Source organism: Macaca thibetana, chromosome X, assembly GCF_024542745.1.
Source record: "Macaca thibetana thibetana isolate TM-01 chromosome X, ASM2454274v1, whole genome shotgun sequence".
NCBI lineage: Eukaryota > Metazoa > Chordata > Mammalia > Primates > Cercopithecidae > Macaca > Macaca thibetana.
Window position 1 is genome coordinate 77113536 of NC_065598.1, and position 25678 is coordinate 77139213.

A 25678-nucleotide genomic window follows, 5' to 3' on the forward strand; every position below is an offset into this window, starting at 1 on the left:
TCGACCATATCCTTTCTTTTTCTACTGGATTTTCTCTTTCATTTTTTCAGCTCTTAATAGTGGTATTTTTTTCTAGAGAGAAGACTTAAGCTTTTATGTAGTCTTATCATTTTCCATTGTTACTTCTGGTTGTGTTTTCCTTTAGAAGAATTTCCCTATTCCAAAGGTATAAACAAATCCATTTACACTTCTCTTTATAAATTATATCATTTCACTTTTTATAGTTAAATATTTGTTCAGTCCTCTGGAATTTATTTTGGTTTCAGGAGTGGTGGATACAGCTTTATTTTTTTTGAAAATACAAGCCAGTATCTCGGCGGCATAGAACTTACCATCTTCAGGTAAGGAAGTTGAGCATAGAGCAGTTAAACAACTCACCTAAAGTTTCTAAGTAAGTTATTAGCAAAGTTGAGACTAGAAATCTGGTCTCCTACTTAAACTTTTGGTCTGTAATTTTTCCAACAAAGTACACTGACTCATTGTCACCTTCTCTACTTAATTAAGTACTTTCCTGGCTTGACAGCATTCTGATTTACTCTAACCCATTAGAAATTAGATGAAAAAAGCTTTTAAATTTAAACAATTATCTCCTTGCCACCAGGAAAGTGTGAATTAGAAAATGATTTATTTCCTTGTATAGGGAAGATTTATACCAGGAACTTTGGAGAGAGAGAGAGAGACCAGGTGTGCTTTAGACTGGTAGTTGGCATAAGTCTGGAAGGTAATGATCATAATGCTATCATGAGAGAGGGTTGGGGTAGGAATGGTAACAAAGTAAGAAGGGAGAACTGGACTTCTTTATATTTTTCCCTTAGGCCAGATCTCACAGAATTACTACTTGTAGATAATTACTAACATATGCTTTAAATTAGTAATAACAGCTTCCACTATGTATAAGGTACTTTGTTAGGCTTTATATGAATTATCTCTGGTCCTAAGTTTACAGATGATAAAGCTAGTAATTGTTGAGTAAGAATTCAAACTCAGAGCAGTTTGATTCCAGAGCCTCTGCTCTCTTAATTAAATTTCAGTTCTTTCAACCTTTATTTTTTTCAGTGATTCTGCTTTTGAATCTTAGTTCAGAAATCCATTATTTATAAGAAAACTCATCATATAAAATTTTGCTAATGCAATTAATCTGATAGAGAATTAATTATGCTTGGTTTCCTGTCTCGTAGTTTTAAATTTTCAGTTCTCCCTGAGATACCCTGCCATCGTGCCTCCAACTGAGAAATAGTTACTACATCAATGCTTGTAGAACGTAATTATTCTGACCACAGTTGTAATTCATATGCATTAATTCCACAAATATTAATTGAGCACTACAAGGGTCCAACCTCTGTATCAGGCACTAAGGATACAAAGATTTGACTCTACTTCTTGAGAGGCTCACACTCTAATAAAAATAAGCATGCTTATAAAAATTACACTGTAATCTGAAATGTGATATAAACGAGGTATGTGAAACATAGTATGGGGACCAGAGGAAGAACCAACTAACACAGTCTGAAAGTTGGGTCAGGAAAGGACTTACTGAGGAGGCAAAGACAAACAAGAGAGATGGATGAGCATTTTAAGTAAAGGAATTAATAATAATATCATAATTTTTACCCATCCTCAAAAAGTAATATTTTTGAGAACACAGATTTTGTGTGCTAAGTATATTTTTCTTAATACACAGGAAAACAAATACGTAACTATTAAAACATTTGCCAGTGTGTCCCCACAAATTTTCTTGTGGACCACCAGTGGTAGTGTATCCACACATTGAGAAGCATTGCTCTATTAGCAATACTGGCATCGTTCCCAGGGCTCAGTGCAGCTGTGTGGGTTTTTTATATAACTGGACATTTGCTGTCCATGTAGGCTATGTCTTTCTTAAGCAGTGGTGAATGGATGACATTTTGTTTTTCTTTCTTGACTACAGAGAAGTGGAACACTGCATTGAGTATAGTTAGGTGAACTCCTGCAAACGAACTGTGTGGGGATTGAAAAGGACTTTATGAGTATCCAGAATGAATAGAAAATATGACCTTGCAGCTTCCATTTTAGGCAAACAAGGGCAGATATGAATCTTCCAGCTGATCTGTGGGATAATTTAGCCTCCTTGCTTAAGGTGTTGACTAGAAAAGACTGGTGAACATATGGCATATATACCATCATGTGTATATCACATAATTTCACTAACATATGAAAAATTAAAATTATTTACCTTTATCCCTTCATGTTAAAAACTCTCAATAAACTAGGTATTGAAGGAACTTACCTCAAAGAAAAAGAAACATATATGATAAACCCACAGCCCACATCACACTGAATGGACAAAAGCTGGAATTATTCCCCTTGAAAACTGGCACAAGACAAAGATGCCCCATCTCACCACTCCTATTCAACATAGTATTAGAAGTTCTGGCCAAGGCAATCAGGCAAGAGAAAGAAATAAAGGGCATTGAAATAGGAAGAGAGGAATTGCAGATGACATGAATCTATCTCTCAAAAACCCCATCATCTCAGCCAAAAGCTACTTAAACTGATAAGCAACTTCAGCAAAGTCTCAGGATGAAAAATCAATATGCAAAAATCACTAGCATTATTATACACCAACAACAGTCAAGCCAAGACCTGTCATGAATAAACTTTCATTTACAGTTGCCACAAAAATGACAAAATACCTAGGACTACAGCAACCTAGGGAGGTGAAAGATCTTTACAAGGAGAACTACAAACCACTGTTCAGAGAAATCAGCGACGACACAAACAAATAGAAAAACATGCCATGATCATGGAAAGGAAGAATCAATATCGTTAAAATGGCCATACTGTCCAAAGCAATTTGTAGATTCAATGCTATTCCCATTAAATTACAATTCACATTCTTCACAGAACTAGAACAAAACTGTTTTAAAATTCATATGGAACCAAAAAAAGACCCAATAGCCAAAGCAATCCTAACCAAAAAGAACAAAGCTGGAGGCATCATGCTACCCAAATTCAAACTATACTACAGGGCTAAATAACCTAACAGCATGGTACTGGCATAGACCAATGGAATAGAATACAAAACCCAGAAAAAGACCACACACCTAAAAATATCTGATCTTTGACAAACCTGACAAGAACAGTCAATAGGGAAAGGATTCCGTGTTCAATAAACAGTGCTGGGATAACTTCCTAGCGATACTCAGAATACTGAAACTGGACCCTTTCCTTACATCGTACAGAAAAATTAACTCAAGATGGATAAAGACTTAAATGTAATAACCAAGAGTATAAAAACCCTAAAAGACAACATAGGCGATGACATCCTTGAAATAGGAACAGACAAAGATTTTACAACAAAGATACCAAAAGCAATCCCAACAAAAGCTAAAATTGAAAAGTGGGATTTAATTAAACTAAAGAGCTTCTGCACAGCAACAAACAAACAAAAAACTACCCAACTACCAATAGACTGGACAGGCAATCTACAGAATGGGAAAAAAGTTGCAAACTATGCATCTGACAAAGGTCTAATATCCAGCATCTGGAAGGAACTTAAATACATTTAGAAGAAATAAAACACTACCATTAAAAAGTGGGCAAAGGACATGAATGGACAATTCTCAAAAGAAGAAATACATGCGGCCAACAATCATATTTTAAAAAGCTCAACATCACCAATCATTAGAGAAATGCAAATCAAAACCACAATGAGATACCATGTCACACCAGTCAGAATAACAATTATGAAGAAATCAAAAAAATAACAGATGCTGTGAGGTTGTGGAGAAAAATGAATGCTTATACAGTGTTTATGAAAGTATAAATTAGTTCAACCATTGTGGAAGACAGTGTGACAATTCCTCAGGTACCTACTAAAGACATAAGTACCATTCGACCCAGCAATCCTATTACTGGGTATATACCCAAAGGAATGTAAATCATTCTGTTATAAAGACACCTGCAAACATTTGTTCATTGCAGCACTATTCACAATAGCAAAGATATGGAATCAACCTAGATGTTCATCAATCATAGATGAGATAAAGAAAATGTACATATACACCATGGAATACTATGCAGCCATAAAAAATAATGAAATAATGTCCTTTGCAAGGACATGGATGGAGCTGGAGGCCAGTATGCTTAGAAAACTAACACAGGAACAGAAAACCAAATACCACATGTTCTCACTTATATGTGGGAGGTAAATGATGAGAATACATGGACACACAGAGGGGAACAACACACACTGGGACTTATCAGAGGTTGGAGGGTGAGAGGAGGGAGAGGATCAGGAAAAATAACTAATGGGTACGAGTCTTAATACCCATAAATAATCTCTTCAACAAACCCCCATAATGCACATTTGCCTATGTAACAAACCTACACCTATACCCCTATACTTAAAATAGAATTATAAAAAGCTATCTTTTAAACTTGATAGTTTCTTTAGGTTTTTGTTAGCAATTACTTCAATGGTTCAATTAAATTTTTAAATATAAAAAGGTTTAGGTTTTTAGTAAATTGAATTTCCATATTTTTATTATAATGAGCATAAAAATACCTGTTTGTTTTCCAGGAGTACAATAAATGAACGAATTTATTGATGATGAAACTACGAGTACATTTAGATTTAGCAAAAAAAAGAGTGACACTAGAAAACAGTGGTTATGAATATTACAAAACGTTTCTAATTTAAACATAGCAGCTGACTAAATACTGAATTTTGGTCTGTTAGAAATCATGCTACGTACTGTATTGTCATTTCTCAATTTTGGTTACAAACATTGATTATAGCCGGTTTAGGATCTTCATGATGAATTTGGACACTATCATTTGATTTCATATTGAACTTGAGTGTTCCAATATGTTTTGGATACAATATTTGGCTTCTTTAATTACATATTTTAAATTTGTGATGAGAGCTTCAGATTTCATTATTAGATTTATTTCTTATTCATTAATAAACTTTATTGAGATATAATTTACATGCCATACACTGAACTCATTTAAAGGGTACAGTTCAGTATATTTTTTGTGTATATCCAGAGTTGTGCAACCATCACCACGATAGATTTTAGAACATTTAAACCACCCACTAAAAAAATCCCTTGCCCATTAGTAGTCACTTCACATTCTCCCCAACTCCCTCCCGCAATGTATCTGCCATTTAACACATCTCTACATTTACGTGGAAATTAAAGGGACACAGAATAGTCAAAGTACCCTTGGAAAATAAAAATAAAGTTGAAGGACTCAGAATTCTCAGTTTCAAAACTCATTACAAAGCATCATTAAGACAGACAGTGGCATAGGGTGAGACTTGTGGATCAATGGAATAGAATTCAGAATCCACAAAGACACAATTACATTTATGGTCACCTGATTTTCAACAAAAGTTCAAAGGGAATTCCATACAGCAAAAAAGAGTCTTTCAAACAAATGACACTGGAAGAATGAAAATCAGCATACAAACAAATGAAATTGAGTGAACTTCTTCACATCATACACACAAAAAAATCAACTCAAAATAGATGATAGACCTAAATGTAAGAGTGAAAACAATAAAACTCTTACAATAAAACATAAGAGTAAGTCTACATGACTTTGAATTAACTTATGGTTTCTTAAATATGACACCAAGAGCACACTCAATAAAAGAAAAACAGATAAATTGGATTTCATCGAATTTAAATATTTTGTGCTGCAAGCTGTATCATCAGTAAAGTTAAAAGACAACCCATACAATGTGAAAATATTTACAAGTCATATATACGATAAGGGACTTTTATCCAGAATATATAAAGAACTCTTACAACTCAATAAGAAAAAAACAATCCAATTTATAAATGGGAAAAGGATTTGATATGACTCAGTAATTCCACTCCTAGATTCATAACAAATAGAAATAAAAACTTATATGCATATAAAAACTTATACACAGTTGTTTGTATCAGCATTATTCATTATAGCCAAGTAGAAAGAACCCCAATGTCCATCAATGGATAAATGGGTAAGTAAAAGGTAGTAAATCAGTACAACTGAATATTTGTCAGCAGTAGAAAGGAATAAGATAGTGATACATGCTACCTTAAAAACATTATACTAAGTGAAATAACCCAGTAACAAAGTGACTACAAATGATTTTATTTCATATATGTGAAATATCCAGATCAGGCAAATCAATAGAGACAAAAAATATCTTGGTGGTTGCCTGGGGCTGGCAAGGAGGGAGAATTTGGGGAAATTAAGAGTGACTGCTAATGGATATGGGATTTATTTCTAGAGGGAAAAATATTCTAAAAATAATTGCAGTGTGCTATGTTTTGGATGTGTTTTCTCCCTGCCATAACTCATGTTGAAATTTAATGCCAGTATAACCATGTTGAGAGGTGGGGCCTTTAAGTGGTGATTAGTTTATTAAGATGGATTACTGTCTTTCTCAGGAGACTGGGTTAGTCCTCATGAAACTGAATCAGTTCCTGCAAAAACAGATTGTGTTATAAAACAGGTCAGCCTACTTTGTCTCCTCTCTCTTAACACATACCCAATTCCCCTTCCACTTTTCTGCTAAACTATGAAGCAGCACAAGGCTCTCACCAGATTCAGCCACCTGATCTTGAATTTTCCAGCCTCCAGAACTGTGAGCTAAGTACATTTCTTGTCTTGATAATGTATTCAGTCTCAGGTATTTTGTTATAGCAACAGAAAATAAACTAAGGGCGAATGTTGCATAACCCTGTTATACTAAAAACATTGAATTTTACACTTTATATGAATGAATTATATGGTGCCTGTATGATTTCTTACTAAAGCTGTTAAAAATAAACGTGAGTGTGTGCAATAAATTCCCTTTTTCCTCATCAGTTTGATAAATTATAGTTGATGATTGAAACAAAAAATAGCATTATCTGATGCTAAAGGCAATAGTATTTAAAAAGTGGGAAAGGTAAAGGAACCTTAATGGACATATGTTTTCCCCACTACACTAAAAGTGGTAAAATAGTGAAACCAGGAGACTGTGGTAAGTCACATATATGTATTGTAATACCCACAGCAACCTCTATGAAAACTATACAAAATATACACTCAAAAACACTACAAATAACTCAAGATGGAATCCTAAAATATGTTTAAGTAATCAACAGGAAGGCACGAAAAGAGAAGTAGAGGAATGAGAGTCAGAGGAAACAAATGGAAAACAAATAATAAAATGGCAGACTTAAGTTCTAACATATCAATAATAACCTTAAATGTAAACAGTCTAAATACTGGAATCAAAAGACAGAGACTGGAAGGAAACAAGCAAACATTACCCAATGATACACTGTTTGCAAGAAACACTTGTCAAATTTAATGACGGGGTAGGTTAAACATAAAAGAACGGAAAAAGACATACCAAGTAAATACTAATTTTAAAAAGGTAGGAGTTAATACGTTAGTATCCAGTCAAGTCAACTTCAGGGCAAATAAATTACTAGAGATAGAGTAATAAATGATAAAATAACGATAAAATGATCAATTCGCCCTGAAGACATAATGATCCTAAATATGCATGGATTAAACAATAGAGCCCCAAAACAAATAAATGAAGCAAATGCAGGAAGCAAAACCTGATAGACCCAAAGGGAGAAAGAGTATGTTCAAGTCCCCAACTATACTTATGGATCTGTGTAGTTGGGGACTTCCATATATTCTTCATAGCAACTGATAGAACTACTAGATAGAAAGTCATCAAAGATATAAAAGAGCTGAACAATACAATAAACCAACAGGATCTAACTGATAAATATTTAACACTCCACGTAAAAACAGCAGAATATACATTTTTAAAGCATTCGTTGAACATTCATCAAGATATACCATACCCAGCATCATAAGACATCTCAATACATATAAAAGAATTGAAATGATACAGATATGTTCTCTGACAATAATGAAATCAAATTAGAAATAATAACAAAACAAAACAAGAAAATATCCATAAAATTCATAATTAAACAAAATATATTTATATAGCCCATCAGTCAAAGAGAAAGTCTCTAGCGAAACTAAACAACAAAATAAACATATCAAAATATAGGAGATGCAGCTAAAGCAGTGCTCATAGAGAAGTTCATAGTATGAAATGATTACATTAAACAAGAAGCAAGTCTCAAATTAATATTCTAATACCTTCAGCAAGCTAGAAAAAGAAAAAAGAGAAACACAAAGCATGCAGAAAGATTATGAAATAATACAGAGAAAGGGAGAAATCAATGTAGTTGAAAATAGAAAAACATTGGAGAAAATTGATACAATTAAAAGCTGGTTCTAAAAAAATATATAAGCTTGATAAACTTCTAGGAAGGCTGACAAAAACAAAAACAGATTGCACAAGTAACCAATATGGGGAATGAAACAGGAGATAGCACTACAGATCTTGTAGTTAATGAAAGGGTAATGGAGGAATATGAACAACTAAACTTAAAAATTTTAGAAGTTATAAGAAATGGACCAGTTTCCTAAAAATCACACACTCTAAAATCTCAACCATGATGAATAATCCTTGTTACTAAACGCTTAAAACATAATTAAAATAAATTCTACATGATGTCTTCCAAAAATTCAAAGATATAACATTTCCTAATTTTACAAGGCCAGTATTACCCTGCTACCAAAACCAGACAAAGATAGTATAAAATAAGAAAACTGTAGACCAATATCTATCAAGAACTTAGAAGTAGAAATTTTTGATAAAACGTTGGCAAACCTAATCCAACAATGTATAAAAGAAATTAGATACAATGACAAAGTGTGATTTATTCCAGGTATGCAAGACTGGTTGAACATTTGGCTCAATTAAAGTAATCCATCATTTTAAATTTTTAAATTTTTAATTGTGGGTACATAGAAGGTGCATATATTTATCAACAGGTGAAAGAAGAAAAATCGTGTGATCATATTAACATATGCAGAAGGCACATTTGACAAAATTCCACAGATATTGATGATAAAAACTCTCAGCCAGTTAGCAATAGAGAGAAATTACTTCAACTTGATAAAGAACATGTAAAAATCCTATTGTTAACATCATATTAAATAGTGAAAGACTGATGCTTTCCCCCTAAGACTGGGAAAGATGTATGTTCTCACCACTCTTTCTTAACACTGTGCAGGATGTTTTAGTCAGCACAATAAGACAAAAAAAAGAAATAAAAGGTATGCAGCTGGAAGGAAAGGAATAAAATTGTCCCTATTTGCAGATGATATGATTGTTTACATAGAAAATCCAGTGAAGTCTATAAAAAACCTCTAGAACTAATAAGTGTGTTCAGTAAGTTTGGAAGATACAAGATCAACCTACAAAAGTTAATTTCACTTCTATGTACTAACTATGACCAAGTGGAAAGTAAAATTAAAAGCACAATACCATTTACAATTGTTACAAATAAAATAAAATAAAATATTTAGGTATACGCTTAAAATATGTACAAGTTCTATATGCTTAAAATTACAAACTATTGATTAAGAAAATAAACAAATGGAGAGACATATCATGCTCACAGGATGAAAAACTCAGTATATAAAAGATGTCAATTCTCTCCAAATTGGTCTATAGATTTAATGTAATTCTCATTAAAATTTCAAGCTTTTGTAGACATAGACATAGTCATATTCTAACATCTCTATGAAAATGCACAGGTCCTAGAATAGGTAGAGCAATTTCAAAAAGAAGAACAAAGCAGGAAGAATCACTTCATATCACGTTAAGGTTTACTATAGCCACAGTAATCAAAGCAGTGTGGTTTGGCAAAGGAATAGATGCATAGATCAAGGGACATAGTCAACTGATTTTTGGTAAAGGTGCAAACACAAATCAATGAACGGTAGTCTTTTCAACAAATGATACTAGAACAACTGGATACCCATAGGCAACAGTGAACCTTGACCTTAACTTACACCTTATCTTAAAAACTTAACTCACAAAGAGGCAGAGTAAAATGGCAGAATGGAAAGCTCCATCAATTATCTTCCCCGCAAGGACAGTAGTTTAACAACTATCTACACAGAAAAAAACATCTTCGTAAGAAGCAAAAATCAGGTGAGCCCTCACAGTACCTGGTTTTAACTCTATGTTGCTGAAAGAGGCACTGAAGACAGAAAAAGCAGTCTTGAATGGCTGATACTGCCCCTCCGCCACTACTCCAGCAGAAGCAGCATGGTGCAGGGAGCAACTCGACACTGCAGGAGGAAGAGTACAGCAGCAGTGAGACACTGAACTCAGTGCTATTCTGTTATAGCAGAAAGGAGAACTGAACCAAATTCAGCTGATGCCTGCCCACAGAGGGAGCATTTAAACCAGCCCTAGTCACAGGGGAATTGTGAATCCTAGTGGTCAAGACTTGATTTCCTGAAAACCTCACCACGGAGGGCTCCAGCACCCTATGTCTTCAAGTAAACTTGAAAGACATCTATGACATAACGATTGCAACTCTTAGGCAAGTCCTAGGGCTGAATTGAGCCTAGAGACAGTGGACTGGGGAGCTTGCAACCTACTGAGACACCAGCTGGAGCAGTCAAGGGAATATTGGCATCAGCCCTCCCCTAACCCCAGGCTGCATAGCTCGCAGTCTTAAAAGCGACCTCTTCTTTCCGCATGAAGAGAGGAGAGGAAAGAATGAGGAGAAAGTTGTCTTGTATCTTGGATACCAGCTCAGTCACAGCAGGAGAGGGCACCAGAGTTGTGAGGTCACTGTTTCAGGCCCTAGTTCCCAGATAACATTTCCAGACATACCCTGAGCCAGAAGGGAACCTGCTGCCTTGAAGGGAAGGACTCTGTCAGGAATCTGTCTGTCAGCATTCATCACCCACTAACTGAAAAGCCCTTTGTCCCTAAACAACCAGTAGCGATTACCTGGTACTACACCAAGGCCTTGGGTGAGCCTCTGAGATTTTCTGCCTTCAGGTGAGATTCAGCATATGACCAGCTGTGGTGGATAAAGTGCAAAACTCCTTCTGCTTGAGAAAAGCAGATGGAAAAGTAAAGGGAATTTTGTCTTCCACCTTAGTTACCAGCATGGCCATGTGGGGATAGTGCATCAAGCAGGCCCCTGGGATCCCTGATTTCAGGACTTGACTCTTGGTCAGCATCTCTGGACCTGCCCTGCACCAGAGGGGAGCCTACTGCCCCGAAGGGTGAGTCTCAGGCCAGGCAGCATTCATCACCAGCTGACTGAAGGGCCTTAAGAGAACATCAGTGGTAGTCTGGCAGAACTCCCCATGGCCTGGGATGGTGGTAGCTACTGGGAGAGGCTCCTCTGCCTTTGAAAAGGAGAGGAAAGGGTGGGAAGGACTGCATCTGTTGGTTTGAGTGCGAGTTCAGCCACAGTACAATAGAACACCCTAGCTGGCCTTGCCATCTGCTGATTGTAGAATCCCAAGGCCTTAAATGAACATAGGCAGTAGCAAGGGAGTGGTTATAGTAAGCTTTGGGAGACACCCAGTGCTGTGCTGGCTACAGGTCTGACCCAGATCAGTTATAGTGGCAGTGGTCACAAAAGTGCTTATTTCACTCCAATTCCAGCTTCAACTGATGCAGAACAGAGAGAGAGAGAGAGAGAGAGAGAGAGAGAGAGAGAGAGAGACTACTTTTGTTTAGGAGAAAGTAAAGGAAGAAAACAAGTGTCTCTGCCTGGTAGCACAGAGTATTCTCCTAGATCTCGTCAAAGGTCATCAGGGTGGTACTTTTAGTAGTTTTCAGGAACCAAAGTGTTATTGAGCTTTGGAAGCATCCTAAAACAGATACAGCTTGGAACACAACACCCAAGTACTTTTGAATATCTGGAAAGCCTTCCAAAGAAGGAAGGGTGCAAACAAGCCCAGACAATGAAGACAACAATAAATACCAAACTCTTCAATGCCCAGACACTAAATAACATCTATTAGCATCAACACCACCCAGGAAAACATGACCTCCCCAAATGAACTAAATAAAGAATCAGGGACCAATCCTGGAGAAACATATCTACATGTGAACTTCAGGACAGAGAATTCAAAATAGCTATATTGAAGAAACTCAAAGAAATTTAAGATAATAGAGAGAAGGAATTCAGAATTCTATCAGATAAATTTAACAAAGAGACTGAAGTAATTAAAAGGTTTCCAGCATAAATTCTGAAGCTGAGAAATGCAATTGGTATACTGAGGAACTCGTCAGTCTTTTAATAGCAGAACTGACCAACCAGAAGAAACAATCAGTGAACTTGAGGACGGGGTATTCAAAATTACACAGTAAGAGGAGACAAAGGAAAAAAAAAAGAATAAAAAACCCTAAAGCACATCCTCAGGATCTAGAAAACAGCCCTAAAAGGGCAAATCTATGAGTTATTGACTTTAAGGAGGAGGCAGAGAAAGAAAGAGGGGGTAGAAAATTTATTCAAAGGGATAATATCATAGAACTTCTGAAACCAAGAGAAAGGTATTAATATCTAAGCAGAAGAAGGTTATACAGCATCAAGCAGATTTAACCTAAAGAAGACTACCTCAAGCATTTAATAGTCAAACTCCCAAATACAAAGGATGAAGAAAGAATCCTAAAGGCAGAAAGAGAAAATAAACAGATAACATATTTAATACAGTGGAGCTTCAATACATCTTGCAGCAGGTTTTTCAGTGGAAACCTGACATGCCAGGAGAGAGTGGCATGACATATTTAAAGTACTGAAGCAAAAAAAAAAAAAGTTTATCCCAGAATAGCATATCCAGTAAAAATATCCTTTAAGTATGAAGGAGATTTCAACACTGGACATGTCCTACAAGAAATGCTAAAGGGAGTACTTTCGTCAGAAAGAAAAGGATGTTAATGAACAATGAGTAATCACCTGAAGGTACAAATCTCACTGGTCATAGTAAGTAAACAGAAAAATACAAAATATTATAACTCCATAACTGTGGTGTGTAAACTACTCTTGCTAAGTAGAAAGATTAAATGATGAATCAATAAAAAATAATGACTGTGACAACTTTTCAAGACATATACAATACAATAAGATATAAATAGAAATGACAATAAGCTAAAAAGCAAGGAATGAAGTTAAGGTGTAAAGTTTTATTAGTTTTTAATTGTTTATTTGTTGATGCAAACAGCATTAAGCTATTATCAGCTTGAAATGATTAGTTATTAGATAGTATTTGCAAGCCTCATGATAACTTCAAACAAAAAAACATACAATGGGTACACAAAAAATAAGAAACTTAATTATATCAGAAGAGAAAATCATCTTCACTAAAGGAAGACAGAAAGGAGAGAAAGAAAGAAGAGAACACCACAAAACAACCAGAAAACAAATAACAAAATGTCAGGGTGAGTCCTTACTTATCAATAATAACACTGAATATCAGTGGACTAAACTCTCCCATCAAAAGACATGGAGTGGCTGAATGAATGAACAGACAAGACCCAGGAGACTTGCTGGCAAGATGGCTGAATAGGAACAGCTCTTGTCTGCAGCTCCCAGCGAGACTGATGCAGAACGCAGGTGATTTCTGCATTTCCAACTGAGGTACCCACTTCGTCTCATTGGGACTGGTTGGACAGTGAATGCAGCCCACACAGGGTGAGCTGAAGCAGAATAGGGCATCACCTCACCCAGGAAATGCAAGGAGTTGTGGGATTTACCTTTCTTAGCCAAGGGGAGCCATGAGAGACCGTACCAGGAACAACAGTGCACTCTGGCCCAGATACTGTGCTTTTCCTGTGGTCTTCACAACTGGCAGACCAGGAAATTCCCTCCGGTGCCTGGCTTGGTGGGTCACACCCCCATGGAACACAGCAAGATAAGATCCACTGGCTTGAAATTCTCACTGCTAGCAGTCTGAAGTCGACCTGGGATGCTCAAGCTTGGTGCAGAGAGGAGCATCCACCATTGCTGAGGCCTGAGTAGGCAGTTCTACCCTCACTGTGTAAACAAAGCCACTTGGAAGTTCGAACTGGGCAGAGCCCACCACAGCTCAGCAAGGCTGCTGTGGCCAGGCTGCGTCTCTAGAAATTTTTCCTCTCTTGGCAGGGCATCTCTGAAAAAAAGGCAGCAGCCCCAGTCAGGGACATATAGATAAAACCCCCTTCTCCCTGGAACAGAGCACTTAGGGGAAGGAATGGCTGTGGATGCCGCTTCAGGAGACTTAAACGTCCCTCCTGACAGCTCTTAAGAGAGCATCAGATCTCCCAGTACAGTGTTCAAGCTCTGATAAGGGACAGGCTGCATCCTCAAGTGGGTCCCTAAACCCCGTGTATCCTGACTGGGAGACACCCCCAGTAGAGGCCAACAGACACCTATACAGGAGAGCTCTCACTGGCATCTGGCAGGTGCCCCCATGGGACAAAGCTTCCAGAGGAAGGAACAGGCAGCAATCTTTTCTGTTCTGCAACCTCCGCTGGTGACACTCAGGCAAACAGGGTCTGGAATGGACCTCCAGCAAATGCCAGCAGAACTGCAGCAGAGGGCTCTGACTGTTAGAAGGAAAATTAACAAACAGAAAGGAATAGCATCAACAGCAACAAAAAGGATGTACACACAGAATCCCCATTTGAAAGTCACCAACATCAAAGACCAAAGGTAGATAAATCCACGAAGATGAGGAAAAACCAGTGCAAAAAGCTTGAAAATTTCACAACCCAGAACACCTCTTCTCCTCCAAAGGATCACAACTCCTCGACAGTAAGGGAACAAAACTGGATGAAGAAGGAGTTTGACGAACAGACAGAAGTAGGCTTCAGAAGGTGGGTAATAACAAACTCCTCTGAGCTAAAGGAGCATGTTCTAATCCAATGCAAGGAAGCTAAGAAGCTTGAAGAGAGGTTAGATGAATTGCTAACTAGAATAACCAGTTTAGAGAAGAACATAAATGACCTGATGCAGCTGAAAAACAGCACGAAAACTTCTTGAAGCATACACAAGTATCAATTGCTGAATCGATCAAGCGGAAGAAACGATATCAGAGATCAAAGATCAACTCAATGAAATAAAGTGAGAAGACAAGATTAGAGAAAAGAGTGAAAAGAAATGAATGAAGCTTCCAAGAAACATGTGAAAAGACCAAATCTACGTTTGATTGGTGTATCTGAAAGTGATGGGGAGAATGGAACCAAGCTAGAAAATACTCTTAAGGATATTATCCAGGAGAACTTCCCCAACCTAGAAAGACAGGTCAACATTGAAATTCAGGAAATACAGAGAAAACCACAAACATATTCCTCGAGAAGAGCAACCCCAAGACATAATCGTCAGATTCACCAAGGTTGAAATGAAGAAAAAAAAATGTTAATGACAGCCAGACCTTAGAGAGAAAAGTTGAGTTACCCACAAAAGTAACCCATCAGACTAACAGCAGATCTCTCGGCAGAAATCCTACAAGCCAGAAGAGAGTGGGGACAAATATTCAACATTCTTAAAGAAAAGAATTTTCAACCCAGAATTTCATATCCAACAAAACTAAGCTTCATAAGCGAAGGAGAAATAATATCCTTTCAGGCAAGCAAATGCTGAGATATTGTCACCACAAAGCCTGCCTTACAAAAGCTCCTGAAGGAAGTACTAAATGGACAGGAACAACTGGTGCTAGCCACTTCAAAAACATACCAAATTGTAAAGACCATCAATGCTATGAAGAAACTGCATCAACTAATAGGCAAAATAACCAGCTAGCATCATAATGACAGGATCAAATTCACAAATAACAATATTAACCTTAAATATGAACAGGCTAAATGGGCCCATTAAGAGACACAGACTGGATAATTGGATAAAGTCAAGACCCATCGTGGGCTGTATTCAGGAGACCCATCTCAGGTTGAAAGACACACATAGGCTCAAAATAAAGGGATGGAGGAATATTTACCAAGCAAATGGAAATGTAAAAAAGCAGGGGTTGCAATCCTGGTCTCTGATGAAACAGACTTTAAACCAGCAAAGATCGAAACAAAGAGGAGCATTACATAGTGGTAAAGGGATCAATGCAACGAGAAGAGGTAACTTTCCTAAATATACATGCATCCCAAAGAGGAGCACCCATATTAATAGAGCAAGTTCTTAGAGACCTACAAAGAGACTTAGACTCTCACACAATAATAGTGAGAGACTTTAACACCCCACTGTCAACGCTAGACAGATCAATGAGACAGAAATTAACAAGGATATCAAGGGCATGAACTCAGCTCTGGACCAAGTGGACCTAATAGACATCTACAGAACTCTCCACCACAAATCAACAGAATATACATTCTTCTTGGTACCACATCACACTTATTCTAAAATTGACCACATAGTCGGAAGTAAAACACTCCTCAGCAAATGCAAAAGAATGAAAATCGTAACAGTCTTTCAGACCACAGTGAAATCAAATTATAACTCAAGATTGAGAAACTCACTAAAAGGTGCACAGCTACATGGAAACGGAACAACCAGCTCCTAAATGACTATTGTGTAAATAATGAAATGAGGGCAAAAATAAAGATGTTCTTTAAAACCAAGGGGAACAAAGACACAACGTACCAGAATCTCTGGGACACATTTAAAGCAGTGTGTAGAGGGAAATTTACAGCTCTAAATGCTCAGAAGAGAAAGAAGGAAAGATCTAAAATCGACACCCTAACATCACAACTAAAAGAACTAGAAAAACAAGAGCAAACAAATTCAAAAGCTAGCAGAAGACAAGAAATAACTAACATCAGAGCAGAACTGAAGGAGATACACAAAAAACCCTTCAAAAAATAAATGAAGCAAGGAAAAGATCTTCTTTTTGAAAAGATCAATAAAATAGATAGACTGCTAGCCAGAATAATAAAGAAGAAAAGAGAGAAGAAACAAATAGACACAATAAAAATGATAAAGGGGATATCAGAACCGATCCCACAGAAATACAAGCTACCATCAGAGAATACTATAAACACCTCTACGCCAATAAACTGGAAAATCTAGAAGAAATGGATAAATTCCAGGACACATACACCCTCCCAAGAGTCAACCAGGAAGAAGTCAAATCCCTGAATAGACCAATAACAAGCTCAGAAATTGAGGCAGCAATTCATAGCCTATCAACCAAAAAAAGTCCAGGACCAGACGGATTCACAGACGAATTCTACTAGAGGTACAAAGAGGTGCTGCTACCATTCCTTCTGAAACTACTCCAAACAATAGAAAAAAAGGGAATCCTCCCTAACTCATTTTATGAGGTCAACATCATTCTGATAACAAAACCTGGCAGAGACACTCACAAAAAAGAAAACTATAGGACAATATTCTTAGTGAACATCGATGTGAAAATCCTCAATAAAATACTGGCAAACTGAATCCAGCAGCATATCAAAAAGCTTATCCACCACGATCAAGTCAGCTTCACCTGGGAGGCAAGGCTGGCTCAACATAAGCAAAGCAATAAACATAATCCATCACACAAACAGAACCGAAGACAAAAACCACATGATTATCTCAATTGCTACAGAAAAGGCATTAGCTTCATGCCAAAAACTCTCAATAAACTAGGTATTGATGGAAAATATCTCAAAATAATAAGATCTATTTATGACAAATCCGCAGCCAACATCATACTAAATGGGCAAAAACTGGAAGCATTCCCTTTGAAAACCGGCACAAGACAGGGATGCCCTCTCTCACCACTCCTATAAAACATGGAAGTTCTGGCCAGGGCAATCAGGCAAGAGAAAGAAAGAAAAGGTATTCAGTTAGGAAAAGAGGAAGTCAAATTGTCTCTGTTTGCAGATGACATGATTGTATATTTAGAAAACCCCATCATCTCAGCTCCAAATCTCCTTAAGCTGATAAGCAACTTCAGTAAACTTGCAGGATACAAAATTAATGTACAAAAATCACTAGCATTCGTATACACCAATAACAGACAAACAGAGAGCCAAATCTTGAGTGAACTCCCATTCAGAGTTGCTACAAAGAGAATAAAGTACCTAGGAATACAACTTACAAGGGATGTGAAGGACCTCTTGAAGGAGAACTACAAACCACTGTTCAAGGAAATAAGAGAGGACACAAACAAATGGAAAAACATTCCATGCTCATGGATAGGAAGAATCAATATCGTGAAAATGGCCATACTGCCCAAAGTAATTTACAGATTCAATGCTATCCCCATCAAGCTACCATTGACTTTCTTCACAGAATAAGAAAACAATACTTTAAATTTCATATGGAACTGAAAAAGAACCTGCATAGCCAAGACAATCCTAAGCAAAAAGAACAAAGCTGGAGGCATCATGTTACCTGACTTCAAAACTATATTACTAGGCTACAGTAACCAAAACAGCATGGTACTAGTACCAAAACAGATATATAGACCAATGGAACAGAACAGACGCCTCAGAAACAACACCACACATCTACAACCATCTGGAGCTTTGACAAACCTGAAAAAAACAAGCGATGGGGAAAGAATTCTTCGTCTAATAAATGGTGTTGGGAAAACTGGCTAGCCATATGTAGAAAGCTGAAACTGGATCCCTTCCTCACATCTTATACAAAAATTAATTCAAGATGGATTAAAGATTTAAATGTTAGACATAAAACCATAAAAACCCTAGAAGAAAACCTAGGCAATACCATTCAGGACATAGGCATGGGCAAGGACTTCATGACTAAAACACCAAAAGCAATGGCAACAAAAGCCAAAATAGACAAATGGAATCTAATTAAAAAAAGAGCTTCTGCACAGCAAAAGAAACTACCATTACAGTGAACAGACAACCTACAAAATGGGAGAAAAATTCTGCAATATATCCATCTGACAAAGGGCTACTATCTAGAATCTACAAAGAACTTAAACAAATTTACAAGAAAAAAAAATCCCATCAAAAAATGGGCAAAGGATATGAATAGACACTTCTCAAAAGAAGAAATTTATGCAGCCAACAGACATGCAAAAATGCTCATCATCACTGGTCATGAGAGAAATGCAAATCAAAACCACAATGAGATAACATCTCACGCCAGTTAGAACAGTGATCATTAAAATGTGAGGAAACAGCAGATGCTGGAGAGGATGTGGAGAAATAGGAATGCTTTTACACTGTTGGTGGGAGTGTAAATTAGTTCAACCATTGTGGAAGACAGTGTGGCAATTCCTCAAGGATCTAGAACTAGAAATACCATTTGACCCAGCAATCCCATTACTAGGTATATACCCAAAGGATTATAAATCATTCTATTATAAAGACACATGCAGATGTATGTGTGTTGTGGCACAGTTGTCAATAGGAAAGATTTGGAACCAACGCAAATGTTCATCAATGATAGATTGGATTAAGAAAATGTGGCACATATACACCATGGAATACTATGCAGCCATAAAAAAGGATATGTTCATGTCCTTTGCAGGGACATGGATGAAGCTGGAAACCATCATTCTCAGCAAACTAACACAAGCACAGAAAACCAAACACTGCATGTTCTCAGTCATAAGAGGGAGTTGAACAATGAGAACACATGGACACAGGGAAGGGAACATCACACACTGGGCCCTGTCAGGGGTGGGGCAGGGGGCTAGGGAAGGGATAGCATTAGGAAAAATATCTAATGTAGATGATGGCTTGATGGGTGCAGCAAACCACCATGGCACATGTATACCTATGTAACTAATCTGCATATTTTGCACATGTACCCCAGAACTTCAAGTATAATATTAAAAAAAAAAAAAAAAACAAGACCCATGGATCTGTTGCCTGAAAGAAATATAATTCACCTATGATGACGCACATAGAGTGAACATCAAGGGATGGAAATATATATTCCATGCCAATGGAAACCAAAAAGCACAGGAGTAGCTATACCTACATCAGACAGAATAGATTTCAGGGCAAAACTGTAACAAGAGACAAAGATGGTTACTATATAATGATAAAGTCACCAATTCAGCAAGATGCTTTAACAATGTTAAACATTTATGCACCCAACCCTGGAGCACCTGGATTTATAAAGCAAATATTACTAGGGCTAAAGGGACAGATAGGTCCCCATACAGTCATAGCTGGAGACCTCAACACCCCACTCTCAGCATTGTACAGATCTTCCAGACAGAAAATCAAAAAAGAAACATTAGACTTAATCTGCACTATACAGACCAAATGGTTCTAACAGATATTTACAGAACACTTCATTCATAGGCTGCAGAATACTCGTTCTTTTCCTCAGCACATAAATGATTCTCAAGAATAGACCATATGTTAGGTCACAAAACAAGTCTTAAAACATTTTTTAAAATTGAAATAATATCAAGCGTCCTCTTTGAACACAATGGAATAAAATTAGAAATCAATAACAAAAGTAATTTTGCAAACTATAAAAACACATATGCTGGGTGTGGTGGTTCACGCCTGTAACCCCAGCACTTTGGGAGGCCAAGGCCGGTGGATCACCTGAGGTTAGGAGTTTAAGACCAGCCTGGCCAATATGATGAAACCCTGTCTCTACTAAAAGTACAAAAAATTATAGGCCGGGCGCGGTGGCTCAAGCCTGTAATCCCAGCACTTTGGGAGGCCGAGACGGGCGGATCACTAGGTCAGGAGATCGAGACCATCCTGGCTAACACGGTGAAACCCCGTCTCTACTAAAAAATACAAAAAAACTAGCTGGGCGAGGTGGCGGGCGCCTGTAGTCCCAGCTACTCAGGAGGCTGAGACAGGAGAATGGCCCGAACCCGGGAGGCGGAGCTTGCAGTGAGCTGAGATCCGGCCACTGCACTCCAGCCTGGGCGACAGAGCGAGACTCCGTCTCAAAAAAAAAAAAAAAAAAAAAAAAAATTAGCTGGGCATGGTGGTGGGCGCCTGTAATCTCAGCTACTCAGGACGCTAAGGCAGGAGAATTGCTTTGAACCCAGGAGGTGGAGGTTGCAGTGAACTGAGATCGCACCTTTGTACTCCAGCCTGGGCAGTAAGAGTTAAACTCTGTCTTGGAAAACAAAACAAAGCAATAACAAAAACAAAAACCAAAAAAAGTGAAAATAAAAAATGTTAAAAATATAAAAATAATAAAAATAAAAAAATATAAGAGCAGCAATAAATTATTTTGAAATGAAGAAAGCAAAACAAAAGATCCATGAAACAGAAAGTTCCTTTTTTGAAAAGTTAAACAAAATTGATGAACCTATGGGCAGACTAACCGAAAAAAAGAGAGAAGATTCAATTAAATGGAAAATGAAGAAGGAGACATTACAATTGACAGTGTAGAAATTCAAAGGATCATTAGTGACTACCATGAGCAACTATATGCCAATAAATTGGAAAATCTAGAAGAAATGAACAAATTTCTAGACAAATACAACCTACAAAATTTGAATAAGGAAGAGATCCAAAACCTGAACAGACGAACAAGTAACAAAATCGAAGCTGTAAGAAAAAGTATCCCAGTAAAGAAAAGCCGGTGGTTTCAGTGCTGAATTCTACCAAACATTTAACTAAGTACTAATACTAATCCTATTCAAACTATTCTGATAAATTGAGGTACAAGGAATACTTCCAACCTCATTCTATAAGGCTACTATTACCCTGATTCCAAAACCAGACAAAGTCACATCAAAAAAAGAAAACTACAGACCAATATCTCTCATGAATATTGAATGCAAAAATCCTCAACAAAATACTTCAAAACTGAATTCAACAATACACTAAAAAGATCGGGCTGGGATTGGTGGCTCACACCTGTAATCCCAGCACTTTGGAAGGCTGAGGAGGGTAGATCACTTAAAGCCAGAAGTTCAAGACAAGCCTGGCCAACACGATGAAACCCTAATCTCGAATAAAAATACAAATATTAGCCAGGTGTGGTGGCCCACGCATGTAATCCCAGCTTCTCGGGAGGCTGAGGCACAAGAATTGCTTGAACCTAGGAGGCAGAGGTTGCAGTGAGCCAAGATCAAGCCACTGCACTCCAGCCTGGGTGACAGAGCAAAACTCTACCTCTCTCTCTCTCTCTCTCTCTATATATATATATATATATATAGAGAGAGAGAGAGAGAGAGAGAGAGATATCCTTGTTTATATTTGAAAAAAACTAAAAACTCCAGAATAAAACTATTAGACTGATTAAAATATTCAGAAAAGTTGCAGGATACAAAATCTACATATGATCTGAAAATGAAATTTTAAAAAGTAATCCCATTTATAATAGCCACACATAAAATTAAATACCTAGGAATTAACCAAAAAAGTGAAAGAGCTCTGTAACGAAAACTATAAAACAAGATGAAATAAATTGAAGAGGATACAAAAAAAACCCCGAAAAAATACCTCATGTTCATTGATTGAATCAATATTATTAAAATGTCCACACTACCCTAAGCAATCTACAGACTTAATGCAACCCCTAACAAAATACCAATGGCATTCTTCACAGAAATAGAAAAAAAATATTCTAAAATTTATAGGGAACCACAGAAGACCCAGAATAGCCAAAGTTATCCTAAGCAAAAAGAACAAAACTGGAGGAATTCTATTACTTGACTTTAAATTCTACAGAGCTATAGTAATCAAAACAACAGGGTACTGGCATAAAAATAGACATATACACCAAAGGAACAGAATAGAAAACTCAGAGTTAATCCATACATCTACAGTGAACTCGTTTTAACATAGGTGCCAAGAATATACACTAGGGAAAAGACAGTCTCTTCAATATATGGTGCTGGGAAAACTGGATATCAGCATGCAGAATAATGAAACTTGACTTCTATCTCTTGCCGTATACAAAAATCAAATCAATATGGATTAAAGACTTAAATCTGACCCTTCAAACTATGAAACTAATACAAAGAAACATTGGAGAAACTCCCCACGACAACTGACCAGGCAAAAATTTCTTGAGCATTATCTCACAAACACAGGCAACCAAAACAAACGTGGACAAATGGGATCACATCAAGTTAAAAAGCTTCTGCACAGCAAAAGAAACAATCAACAAAGCAAACAGACAACCCACAGAATTGCATAAAATATTTGCAAACTACCCATATGACAAGGGATTCATAACCAGAATATATAAGGAACTCAAACAACTCTATAGGAAAAAAATCTAATAATCCAATTAAAAATGAGCAAAAGATTAGAATAGACATTTCTCAAAAGAAGACATACAAATGGCAAACAGTCGTATGAAAAGGTTCATCATTGATTATCAGAGAACATCATTGATTATCAGAGAAATTCAAATCAAAACTACAATGAGATATCATTTCACCCCAGTTAAAATGGCTTACATCCAAAAACAACAGCAAATAACAAATGCTGGTGAGGATGTAAAGAAAACGGAACCCTTGTACACTGGTGGTGGGAAGGTAAATTAGTACAACCACTGTAGGGAACAGTTTGGAAGTTCCTCAAATGACTAAAAATAGAGCTACCATATGATCCAGCAATCCCACTGCCAGGTATATGCCCAAAAGAAAGGATATCAGTATACTGAAGAGATATCTGCAGTCCTATATTTGTTGCAGCACTGTTTATAAGAGCCAAGATTTGGAAGCAACCTAAGTGTCTATCAACAGATGAATGGATTAAGAAAATGTGGTACATGTACACAGTGGAGTACTATTCAGCCATAAAAGAGGAATGAGATCTAGTCATTTGCAACAACATGGATGGAACTGGAGATCATTACGTTAAGGAAAATAAGCGAGGTGCAGAAAGACAAACATCACATGTTTCCACTTATTTGTGGGATCTAAAAATAAAATAAAATAAAGAACTCATGGACATAGAGAGTAGAATGAAGGTTACCAGAGCCTGGGAAGCATAGTGCAGGGCTCAGGGGTGGGGGTGGGGGAGGATGGTTAATGGGTAAAAAAAATAGTTAGAAATAATGAATAAGACATACTATTTGACTGCACAATGTAGTGACTATAGTCCATAATAACTTAATTGTACATTTTAAAATAGCTTAAAGTGTGTAATTGGATTGTTTATAACACAAAGTGTAAGTGCTTGAGGAGATGGATATCATATTCTCCAAGAGGTGATTCTTTTCACATTGCAAGCCTGAATCAAAACATCTCATGTACCCCATAAATATATACACCTACTATGTACCCACAAAAATAAAAAATTAAAAACAAACAAAACAAAAAAACACACAATGGATCATGGACTTACATGTAAAATGCAAAACTATAAAATTTTTATAAAAAATATGGGAAAAATCTTTAATGTCTAGGAACTAGACAGAGCTCTTATATTTGACACCAAAATTATGATTCATAACAGAAAAAAATTGATAAATTGTGCCCAGTCAAATCATAGAGCAAAAATCAAACTTTCGCTCTATGAAAGATGCTGTGAGGAGGATGAAAAGACCTGCTACAGGCAAGGAGAAAATATTTGAAAATTACATATCAGACAAAGGTCTAGTGTGTGTGTGTATGTGTGTGTGTGTGTGTGTGTGTGTGTATATATATATATATATATATATATATATAAAATATAAGCTCTTAAAACTTAACCAAAAAACTCCCTACAACCCATTAGACAATTAGAAGTAATTAGAGAGTGGCTGAAAGACACAAATAGACATTTCATCAAAGAGGATATCCAGATGGCAAATAAGCACATAAATAGATGTTCAGCAATATTAGCAATTAGGGAAATCCAAAGTAAACTACAAAAAGTTATCTTTACACATTTATGAAAACAGCTAAAATATAAATTAGAGATATTAGAAAATTCTGGCAAGAATGTGGAGAAATGGATCATGTATATGTTGCTGGTGAGAATGTAAAATGGCACAGCCACTCAGCAATTGCCCTCTGGGTCATTTTTCCCTGGAGAGTTAAAACTTATGTTCACACATAAAGCTGTACAGGAATGTTTGTAGCAGCTTTATTCATAATGGCCACAAACTGTAAAAACGCAAATGTCCTTCAATGTGTTAATGGTTAAGCTATGGAACATCTATGCCATGGAATACTACACAGCAATGTAAAGGAATAAACTATTGCTACATCCAATAGCTTGAATGAATTTCCAGGGAATTAAGTTGAGTGAAAAAAACCAACCCCAAACAGTCACATATTTTGTGAATCCTTTTTAAAACATTCTTTAAATAACAAAATTTTAGAAATAAATAGCAGATTGCCAGGGATTAGGAACAGGGTAGAAATTGGGAAGGAGCTGGGGGGAGTAGTTAGAAAAACACAATACAATGGATCCTTGTCATAATGGAGTTGTTTTGTATCTAGACTGTGATAGTGTATACATGAACCTATACTCGTGATAAAATTTCTTAGAACTCAATACACACACACAAACAAATGAGTGCATAAAAACATGTAGAAGTGTGAACAAGGTCAGAGGATTGTCTCTTGTAAATAGCCTGTTTGTGATATAGTTTTGAAAGTCATTACCACTGTTGGAAACTGGGTAAAGTATATGGAATCACTCTATATTATTTCTTACAACTCCATATGAATCTATAGTTCTCTCAACAAAATTTTCAATTTAAAAAAGATGGATGAGTTTGGCTCATGGAATAGAATTTGTCAACCTGTTCTCCAAAATACTCAATGTCTTTTTGTTTTCTAAAAATTAAATGGTCATTGTAGTTGTTGGTGTGGCTGGTATCCTCCTGCAATATGTTTGCCTCCAAAGTAGTAATGGGAGCAGACATTGTACTATGTGAATGTGATATAAATCAAGGTAGGCCAAGGA

General features: G+C 36.7%; 3 protein-coding genes across 6 annotated transcripts in view; 1 reads left to right on the forward strand and 2 right to left on the reverse strand.

The window, feature by feature from the left end:
* Positions 1 to 25678, forward strand: part of SH3BGRL (SH3 domain binding glutamate rich protein like) — a 523004-nt gene that overhangs the window by 357771 nt on the left and 139555 nt on the right. The window lies entirely within an intron of this gene.
* LOC126946313 (40S ribosomal protein S24) overlaps positions 1 to 25678 on the reverse strand; it is a 1171839-nt gene that overhangs the window by 315877 nt on the left and 830284 nt on the right. The gene's annotated exons all lie outside the window — the stretch shown is intronic.
* Positions 1 to 25678, reverse strand: part of HMGN5 (high mobility group nucleosome binding domain 5) — an 86915-nt gene that overhangs the window by 15836 nt on the left and 45401 nt on the right. Inside the window, exon 1 of one of the 3 annotated variants that reach the window (XM_050776404.1) lies at positions 10084 to 10101. The exons of the other annotated variants lie outside the window; for them this stretch is intronic. The gene's annotated coding sequence lies outside the window, so the exon portion shown is untranslated. Of the gene's footprint in view, positions 1 to 10083; positions 10102 to 25678 lie in introns of those variants that run through there. 3 annotated transcript variants of the gene reach the window in all.